The sequence below is a fragment of the Coloeus monedula genome (genome assembly GCF_965178545.1).
Source record: "Coloeus monedula genome assembly, chromosome: 32".
In the NCBI taxonomy this organism is placed as follows: Eukaryota; Metazoa; Chordata; class Aves; order Passeriformes; family Corvidae; genus Coloeus; species Coloeus monedula.
The window spans coordinates 2,990,263-3,000,144 of NC_138812.1; positions in this window are offsets into that span (position 1 = coordinate 2,990,263).

Consider the following 9,882-nt stretch of genomic DNA (forward strand, 5'->3'; position numbering starts at 1 on the left):
CCTGTGCCCCAGCCTGTCCTGGTCAGTGCCATGGGGGGTGGAAGGGGGTCTGGGGGCTCCTTGGGGGACTGGGAGGGGCTTTTGTGTCTCTTGAGGGCATTGGTGGTGCTTGGAGGGGCCTTTTGGGGTGGTCTCTGAGAGAGTTTTGGTGATCTTGGCTGGGCTGTGTGGCTTGGAGAGAATTTTGTGGTTCTTGGGGTCATTTATGATGCAGGGAGTGGTTGGGGGGTTCCTGGCCAGGAGCTGTGGGGTGATTTGAGGGGTCTGGGAATGGCTGTGGGGCTGGGAGGGGGTTTTAGGGCAGTTGTGCTCTCTCCCGCAGACCCCCAAAGCTGCCACCAGACCCCACCCCCAAGATGCTGCCATGGGTCGGGGGCTCCATGTTGGGGTTCACCCTCCTGGCACTGCACGAGAAGGTGAGGGGGGGTCCCCAGGGGCCGTGTGTGTCCCCCCAGAGCGTGTGTGACCTCCCCCATCCCGGTGTCACCCCCTCTTCCCTGCCCACAGGGCTCCTGAGCCAGCCCCTGCTGCCCCGGGAGGGAATTTGGGGAGGGGGCAGAGGGGGTGCGCAGCCCCCGCCGGGGGATGACCCCGGCCCAGCGCCCTTCGTTCAGCACCGAGCTGGGCTTGGGGCCGCAGGAGGAAGAGGCCGATGGGAAGCAGATCCTGCAGGGGGGACAGGGCTTGGGCTCAGGGCAAGGTCCTGCCCTGCACACCTGGCTCAGGTGTGAGCCTGCCCCGGGAAGGGAGCGGGACATTGCCATCCCCACGGATCAGGGCTGGGAGCAGCGCTGGGAGCACGGACATGGAAATCCTGGGAGCCACTGTGACCGCCCTGGGGGGTGAATGATCCCCCCCAGCACCTTTCCAGGCCGCCCTGCGAGCTGAGAAATGCTCGCTGGGCCTCGGCCTTGGCCAAGAGCCCCCGGGCTCAGCTGCTCTGAGCTCAGGCGCTGCCGGCTCCCGCAGCCCGCCCAGGGCCGCCCTGCCCGTGCCGGGGCTGTACTGGAATTCTCTGCTGCTGCTGGGCCACTCGGGGGCTCTGGCCCAGCAGGAAAGGTGACCCTGAGCCAGGAGCTTTCCTTGGCCGCAGCAAAGCCTCGGCACGGAAAGACCTTCCCAGCGCTGGGCCCTGGGCCGGGAGGGATTGTGCCACCAGAGCTGTCCCTCCATTTCTTCTGCCAGGCAGCTTTAGCACAGGAGAAGTGGAGAAGCCAGAGCTGCCTCTCAGCTTTCCACAGCGCCCGCAGAGCTCCAGGGCAAGGTCCTGGCCCTGGCTCGGGGCTGGGCCGGGGCCAGCGGCAGAAAATCAACTTGCAGCTTGGGCCCCGCAGCAGGGAGGAGCAGCAATTGCTGGCTGAGAGAGACTCTTGCCAAGGGCCTGCGGGGCCGGGCCCCAGGGAACGGCTTCCCGCTGCCCGAGGGCAGGCTGAGATGGGATGTGGGGCAGCAATGGTTCCCTGGCAGGGCGCTCAGGGCCTGGCCCAGGCTGGCCCCAGAAGCTGCGGCTGCCCCCGCATCCCTGCAAGTGTCCCAGGCCGGCTCGGCCATTGGGGCTTCCTGCCCAGGAGGGCTGGGCTGGGCTGGGCTGGGGCTGCTGAGGGCGGGATGGGCTCTGCCTGAGACAGCTGAAGGCTGCGCATGATGAGGCCGGGGGGACCCCGTTCCTCAGTGGGTTCTGGGGTATCCCACATTCCTGAAGGGATCTCAGGGTATGTCCCGTTCCTGAGGCAGTTTTGGGGTCCCCCCAATGCTTCGGGAGAGGTTCTGAGAGGGGGGCTCTGGTACTTGGAAGGGGGACCTATGGTCAGGGATGTGGGGAGCCCATTTTGGGAAGGATGCTGCTGTTTGTGGCAATGTTGAGAGGTTCTGAATGGGCTGTGGGGCCCTGGCTCTCATTTTGGGACTTGAGGTGAGCCCATGGGCACAGCAAGGCCTGAGGAGAGGTTCCAAGCTCCCATTTGGGATGGAGGGATTGAGCGGGTGCCTCCAATCAACTCGATGGCAGCCCCAAATGGCTCGATCCGTCAGCCCCAAGGCCCGGCTGTGGGGAGTCAGGAAGCACAGAAGGGGAATTGGTGTCCAGGAGGGGTGGGGTGGGATGGGATGGGATGGGATGGGATGGGATGGGATGGGATGGGATGGGATGGGATGGGATGGGATGGGATGAGATGGGATGGGATGGGATGGGGTGGGATGGGGTGGGATGGGGATGGGATGAGATGGGATGGGATGGGATGGGGTGGGATGGGGTGGGATGGGGATGGGATGGGGATGGGATGGGGGTGGCATCGTGGGGGTTGGATGAAATTTAGGAGGGATGGGGTGGTTTGAGCACTTGGAGTGGGGGACTCAAGGGAGGGAAACAGGAGCTGCTCTTCCCACACTCCCCACACTCGTAGGGCCTCTCCCCGGTGTGGATCATCTGGTGGCGGATCAGGTGGGAGCTCCGGCTGAAGCTCTTCCCACATTCCCCACACTTGTGGGGCTTCTCCCCATTGTGAAGCTGCTCATGAACCACCAGCTCTGACCTCTGGCTGCATCTCCGGCCGCCTTCCCGGCACAGGGTGGGTCTTTCCTCCTCAGAGCACCCTGGGCTGCGTTTGCAGCCCCTCCTCCTGCAGGATCTCCGGGGCTTTTCCTCCCCGTTGGATTCCTGTGCTGTGGAGCCGCTCAAAACGGCCTCTTCCACCAGGTTCTGCCGCAGGGATTTGTCCTCCCTGGGCCCCATGCTCAGCTCCTTGTCTGGGGAGGAAGGACAAGGAGAGGATGGGATTTGCCTCCGTGCCACAGGGAAGGGGAAGGAGATCCCCCCAGTCCGTCCCCGGCAGGACGGCGTCGGCAGCGGGGTTGTCCTGCAGCCGGGGGCGATGCTGGGCTGGGAGATGGAGCAGGAGAGAGGGGAAAGGGGCACTGACTTCCTCCTCACCTGCCTGGGGCTCCCGGGGCATCTTCCTCTTCCTCACAGCCTCCTCCTCCATCTGGCCAAGGGTTGGGAGTGGGAAATCCTGGTTTGGGGAAAACAAGGGATGAGCACATTGAGTTTGAAGCTCCCTCTGCCCAAGTCCATCTCTAGAAGTCACTGGGCACTGTGTGTCCATAAAAATCTGCTCTGAAAAAGCCTCTCAGGAGTTTCCTGTCTCTGGTCTCTCCCCTTTGGTGTTTGCAGGTTCCCCCCTGTCCCAGCTGCTGGCGGTCCCTCTTTTATTGGGGTCCCCCTCTCTCCTTGGTCTCCACCTTCCCCAGGCTGCTGGGAGTCCCAGGAATCCAAAAGCTCCCCCCTTTGGTCTCCCCACTTAGGGATGCTGGGGGTTATGGGGTCCCCAGGTCCCTTCTCCCCTTATTCTCTGCTTCGGGGTGCAGGGGGTCCAAGGAGTCCCCCCTGCCCCTCTCCAGGCTGTTGAGGGTCCCGCGAATGGCGGCGCTCCCCCCTCTCTGGGCTCCCCACTTTGGGGCCCTGGGGGTCACAGGGGTTCGCTCCTCCAGACTGCCGGGGCTCCCCTGCTCCCGGTACTGCCCCTCTCTGCTCGTCCCACTCTGGGGCTCCCGAGGTTCCCCCTCCGGCTCTCCCAAGGGGTCCCGCAGCCCCCTGGCTCCGGGCTGGAGGTGGCCGTGCCTGACCCGGGCAGACCCAACCCCCACCACGGGGCGTACCCCACATCCCCCTGCCCGCTGCCAGGGCTCTGCTGGCACCGCCACCGGGACCCCCAGAAACACCTCCTGGGGACCCCCAATGTCCTCACAAGGGGCATTTTCTGCTCACCTTTGGAGTTCTTCATTCTCCAAACATCCCCCCAAAAAACCCAACCCAGGGAACCCCCCAGGATATCTGGGCCGAGCTCCCCCTCCCCGGGCACCTGCGGGATGGGGGGCGATGATCCCACGGGTGGGGGGCTGTGAATTCAGGGAGCGCTCAACCTCATGTGGGGAGTGACTGGGTCTGAACTGGGGGCAACTGGGTTCAACTGGAACCACACTGGAAGATAATGGGAGCAGCTGTGCCCATGCTGGGGTCATACTGGGATCCTACTGGAACTGACTGGGATGATACTGGGAGTATCTGAGAGGGACTGTGATCATACTGGAATCAGACTGCAAGGGACTGGAAAGGTGCTGGACATGACTGGAACCATACTGGAGGTGACTGGGAGCAACAGAGACCATGCTGGGAGCAAATGGGATCGTATTTGGAGGAACTTGGAGTGACTGGATTCATACTGGGAGCAACTGGGCCCACACTGGGAGTGACAGGGAGGCACTCTGGGCATGACTGGAATAATACTGGGAGTTATCTGGGAGTGACTGGGTGCAGCTGGGATCATACTGGGAATGACTGGAAGCAACTGGGATCATACTGGCATTGAGAGGGAGCAGTTGGGATCACATTTGGGGACACTGGGACCATACTGGAAGTGACTGGAACCATACTGGCAGTGACTACGGGTCCTACTGGGATCATCCTGGGAGCCACTGGGATTACAGTGGGTGTGAATGGAACCTGACTGGGGGTTACTGGGAGCTGTTGGGCCCATGCTGGGAGGAAAATGTGGACACATTGGGAGCAACTGGGATCAACTGGAAGGTACTGGAACCATGCTGAGGGGACTGAGACCACAACTGGCATCATACTGGGAGCAACTGGGACTACACTTTGGGCAACTGCAAGAAACTGGGATCATGCTGGAGGACCCTGGAAGTAACTGGGAAAGACTGGGATCATTCTGCGGTAACTGGAACCTTACTGGAGCAACTGGGAGTGCCTGGGAATGACTACAAGCATGCTGAGGGCAACTGGGATATACTGGGAGTGTCTGTAACCATACTGGGGGTGACTGGAACCACACTGGGAACAGCTGGGATCATGCTGGGGGGAAATGAGACCATGCTGGGGGCACCTGGGAGCAACTGGATCTATGCTGGGGGCAACTGGTCATGACTGGGACTATTCTAGGGGCAACTGGGATCATACTGGGAGGAACTGGGAACAACTGGAACTATGCTGGGGGCAACTGGGATCATACCGGAATCACAGTGGGTCCATGCTGGGTGAGACTGGCATCATACTGAGGGTGACTGGAATCATACTGGGATTGACTGGGAGTGGCTGTGAGCAACTGGAATTGTGCTGAAAGCAGCTGGGAAGAATTGGGAAGGAGTGGGAGCATGCTGGGGGTGACTGGGATATACTGGGAGAGACAGGGAGTCACGGGGACCATACTGGAGGCTACTGGGCTCATGCTGGCATTGACGGGGAGCAACTGGGATCACACTGGGGGCCACTGGCATCATACTGGGAGTGACTGGGATCATCCTGGGATTATAGTGGGTGTCAATGGGGGTTACTGGGAGCGGCCAGGCCCATGCTGAGAGCCTACTGGGGATGCACTGGGAGGAACTGGGAATGATAGGATGCATGCTGGTGACAACTGGGATGTACTGGCAGTGACTGGGATAAATCTGGGGGCAACTGATCCATGCTGAGCTAACTGGGAGTGCCTGGGAATGACCACAAGAATATTCAGGGCAACTGGGATATACTGGGAGTGCCTGAGACCATGTGGGTGGCGACTGGGACCACACTGGGTGTGACTGGGAATGTGCTGGGGAAAACTGGGACCATGCTGGGGGCAACTGGGAGCAATTGTGAGTGACTGGGGCCCTGCTAGGAGAGACTGGCATCATACTGGGAGTGACTGGGACTATCCTGGGGCAACTGCGAGAACTGGGAACACACTGGACAAAAGTGGGAGGAACTGGGAGCAACTGAGACTGTGCTGGGGGCAAATTGCATCATAATGGGGAGTGACTGGGAGTGACTGGGTTCATACTGGGAGCAACAGGGAATCTGCAGGGAGTGAGGGGAAGTGACCAGGATCATACTGGGCCTGACTGGGCTCATACTGGGACTGAGGAGGAAACTGGAACCACTCGGGGAGGGAACTGGGCTCATACTGGGAGCAGCCATTTCCCAGCCCCGGGACCCCCGAGCCCCTTTCCAGCCCCGGCACCCCCGAGCCCCTTTCCAGCCCCGGGACCCCCGAGCCCCTTTCCCGGCCCCGGGACCCCCGAGCCCCTTTCCCGGCCCCGGCACCCCCGAGCCCCTTTCCCGGCCCCGGCACCCCCGAGCCCCTTTCCCGGCCCCGGGACCCCCGAGCCCCTTTCCCGGCCCCGGGACCCCCGAGCCCCTTTCCCGGCCCCGGCACCCCCGAGCCCCTTTCCCGGCCCCGGGACCCCCGAGCCCCTTTCCCGGCCCCGGGACCCCCGAGCCCCTTTCCAGCCCCGGCACCCCCGAGCCCCTTTCCCGGCCCCGGGACCCCCGAGCCCCTTTCCCAGCCCCGGGACCCCCGAGCCCCTTTCCAGCCCCGGCACCCCCGAGCCCCTTTCCCGGCCGTGCCGCCCCTGCAGCCCCCAGACCCCCCCGCCGGGGTCCCGCCAATCCCAGGGGTCCCCCCTCTCGGGCTCCCCGCTTTGGCCTTCTGGGGCTCTCCTCTCTCCGGGGTCCCGCTTAGGGAAGCCGCGGCTCTCCCGGGGCTCCCCAAAACCGGTGTCCCCCCGCCCCCGCCGGCCCCGCGCCGTCCCCACGCCGTCCCCACGGGGCCCCGGCAGAGCTCGGAGGGCCCGGCCCGGGAAGCCCAACCCCCACCGCGGGGGGACCCGCATCCCCCCGCCCCCGCCGGGGCTCTGCCGCCACCGCCACCCCCAAAAACACCTCCCGGGACCCCCCGATATCCGCCCCCGACGGGGCATCTGCGGCTCGCCTTTGGAGTCCCGCAAGCTCCAAACATCGCGCCGCCCGCCCCGACAGACAGCATGAAACAGCGAGCCCCAAATCGATTCCCTGCGAGCTCCAAATATCCCTCCCCCCTCCAAAAACACCGCCCGGCATGTTTGGGCCGAGCTTCCCCTCCCCGGGCACCTGCGGGATGCGGGGCGGGCGATGCTCCCGGCCCGAGCGGCTGCGGATCCAGAGAGCGCTGCCCGCACCTGGAGCCTCCTCCGCCTGCTCCGGCTCCTCCTTCTTCCCCCCGTGCCTCCTCTTCCTCCTCCTCTGGCCCGCCTCTTCCCCCTCCTGCCCTTCCTCCGTGCCTGCGGCCGCGGCCCGGGAGCTCTCGGGGCAGCGGGGCCGGGCCGGGCCACGATGGGAAAGGGCTGGGTCACCCCAGAGCGAGCTGGGGCAGCGGAGCTTTGGGGCAACAGCGGCAAAGGGGTGCGAGAGGGGGGATCCGGGCAGGTGGGACAGCGGCAAAGGGCTTCCAGTGGGGTCCCCCAGTTAAGCCCAGCACCCCAAAGCCCGTCCCAGCCCTCCCCGTTCCCTCCCCAGCCCCGGCTGAGTGCGGGGCTCAGCCCAGGAGCCGTCGCCGTTCGGGGCTCCCCCGAGTGCAGCAAACGGGAGAGTGCCCCCCGGGTGAAATGTTGGGGTTCGCTCTACCATCGGCGCTTTAAGATGCCCCGGTAAAGTCGGTGCCCACTGTAACTCCCGTTAAAAGGGCAACACCACTCCCGTTGATTCCGGCAGCGGAGCCCCGGGGGGGTTTGGGGGTCCCGGCAGGGTTTGGGGCCCCGGGAGGGTTTGAGGCTCCTGGGAGGGTTTGGCGGTCCCGGGAGGGTTTTGGGGGGGTCCCGGCAGGGTTTGGGGGTACCTGGGTGGTGCCGATGATGGCGATGGGGACCCCGTGCTGGGTGTGAACATTCGCGAGGGGCTCCTGGGGGGGTTTTGTGGGTCCCGGGGGTTTTTGGCGTCCCGGGGTTTTTTGGGGTTCCCGAGGGGAGTTTTCAGGGGTCTCAAAGTGGGGGTTTGGGCGATCACAAGGGGAATATTTGGGTGTCCCAAGGCTGTTTTGGGGTCCCTGCCGGTGATGGTGATGGGGACCCCGTGCCAGGTATAAACCTTCTCAAGAGGGTCCGGGGGGTGTTGGGAGGTCCCGTGGGAATTTTGGTGTCCTGAGAGGGTTTTGGGGGATCTGTATGGGGCTTTGCGGTCCTGGGGAGTTTTTGGAGGGTCCCGGGGATATTTTCGGGGTCCCAGGAGAGGTTGGGGTTCCCCGGGGGGGTGTTGGGGATTCCCGGGAGGTTTTGGGGTACCTGGGCGATGCCGGTGACAGAGCTGGGGACCCCGTGCCGGGTATGAACCTTCTCGCTGCGCACGGGCAGCGTCAGCGTGTTCAGGGAGATCCTGGGGGGCCGGGGGGTTCACCCCAAATCCCAGGGGACCCCAAATGCTGAGGGACCCCTGAACTCCCCTCACCGCTGGATCTGCTGCAGGCAGGGGGGCACCAGCACTCGGCCCCCACCCCCCACTCTGACGGGGGGGCTGCAGAAGAAATCTGGGGGGCACAGACGGGTGAATGGGAACACCTGGGACCATGGTGGGATCATAGTGGGATCATCCTGGGAGTGACTGGGATCATACTGAGTGTAACTGAAAGTGACTGGGATCATACTGGGGGTGACTGGGAGCCCCAGGGCCCATGCTGGGAGTGACCTGGGCCCCACTCTGGGTGGAACTGGGGGAACTGGCCCAGCCGGGGCTCAGGGTTGTTCTCCCCCAGGGCTGCTGCCACCCCCGGCCCCAGAGAGCCGAGGGACAGGGGACAGCCGAGGGACAGGGGACAGCCAGGGAACACGGCCTGGCGCAGGGACACTGTGCTCCAGCACTCTGGGCTGTTGTGCCCGGGGCGTTGCCCTTGGGCTCCCAGGACAGGCAGAGGGGGCAGAATCCCCTCCAGGAGCTGCTGTTGGCTCGAAGCTTTGGTGTTGGACATTCTCAACCACTCAGTGATTTCATAGTCTCCTCTATGATGTCAGACCACTGCCCAGTGATATCACAGCCTTATCTGCGATGTCACAGCTCACTCTATGATGTCACATAGCAACCCTGTGATGTCATAGCCACTCTGTGATGTCACACCACCTGTGATGACACAGTCCTCTCTGTGATATCACACAGCTGCTCTGTGATGTCACAGCTGACTCTATGATGTCATACAGCCACCCTGTGATATCACAGCCTGTTCTGGGATGTCACACGACCACTCTGTGATGTCACACCAGCAGCCTGTGATGTCACAACCTGCTTTGTGATGTCACAAGTGCTCTGTGATGTCAGTCTGCTACATGATATCTGACCTCTGCCCTGTGATGTCATAGCCCAATCTGTGATGCCACAGCACCACTCTGTGATGTCACAAAGGTGCTCCATGATGTCACAGTAGACTCTATGATGTCAAACAGCCACCCTGTGATGTCACAACCCACTCTGTGATGTCGCAGCCAACTCTGTGATGTCACACAGCCCCTTCCTGACATCACAGCTGCTCTGGGGTTCTGTGACACAGGCACAGAGGTGTTCCCAAAACTTCAGTGAAACAAAACCTCCTCAGCACCAGCGCAGCACGAAGCAGCAGCATTCTTTATTGGGCCGGATGCACGAGGGGAGAGCCCCTCCCAAAGCCGTGGGTGCCGAGTTCAGGAATGTTCCTGTTTGCAGACTGTGCTTCACAGACACATTCCCAGATTGTCCCACCAGAAACACACACACGATCATCATTGCCCCAAAATCATTGCAGATTTCCCCCACCCCTTTGCACATCCCTTCTTCTGCCCTGGGGGTCTCTTTGGGGATCCCTTGGGGGTCGCTGACCCCAAAGCCAGCCCTGACTGCCCGGTGAACTGGTGAAAGTTGGCACACCTGGGCTGGTTGCTGCCCACAGAATCAGCCTTGGGCGGTTCCATGGCCAGTGGCTTTTGGAGAAGAAGCATTGTATGAACCCACCAGGTGCAAACGGTTTTTCATCTGGCAAATTTCCCCCCCTTGGAGGGCTGTGAAGCTTCTCTTCCCTTCAAGCCTTCAGAAGCCTCACTCTGCTCCTTTACTCACATCCC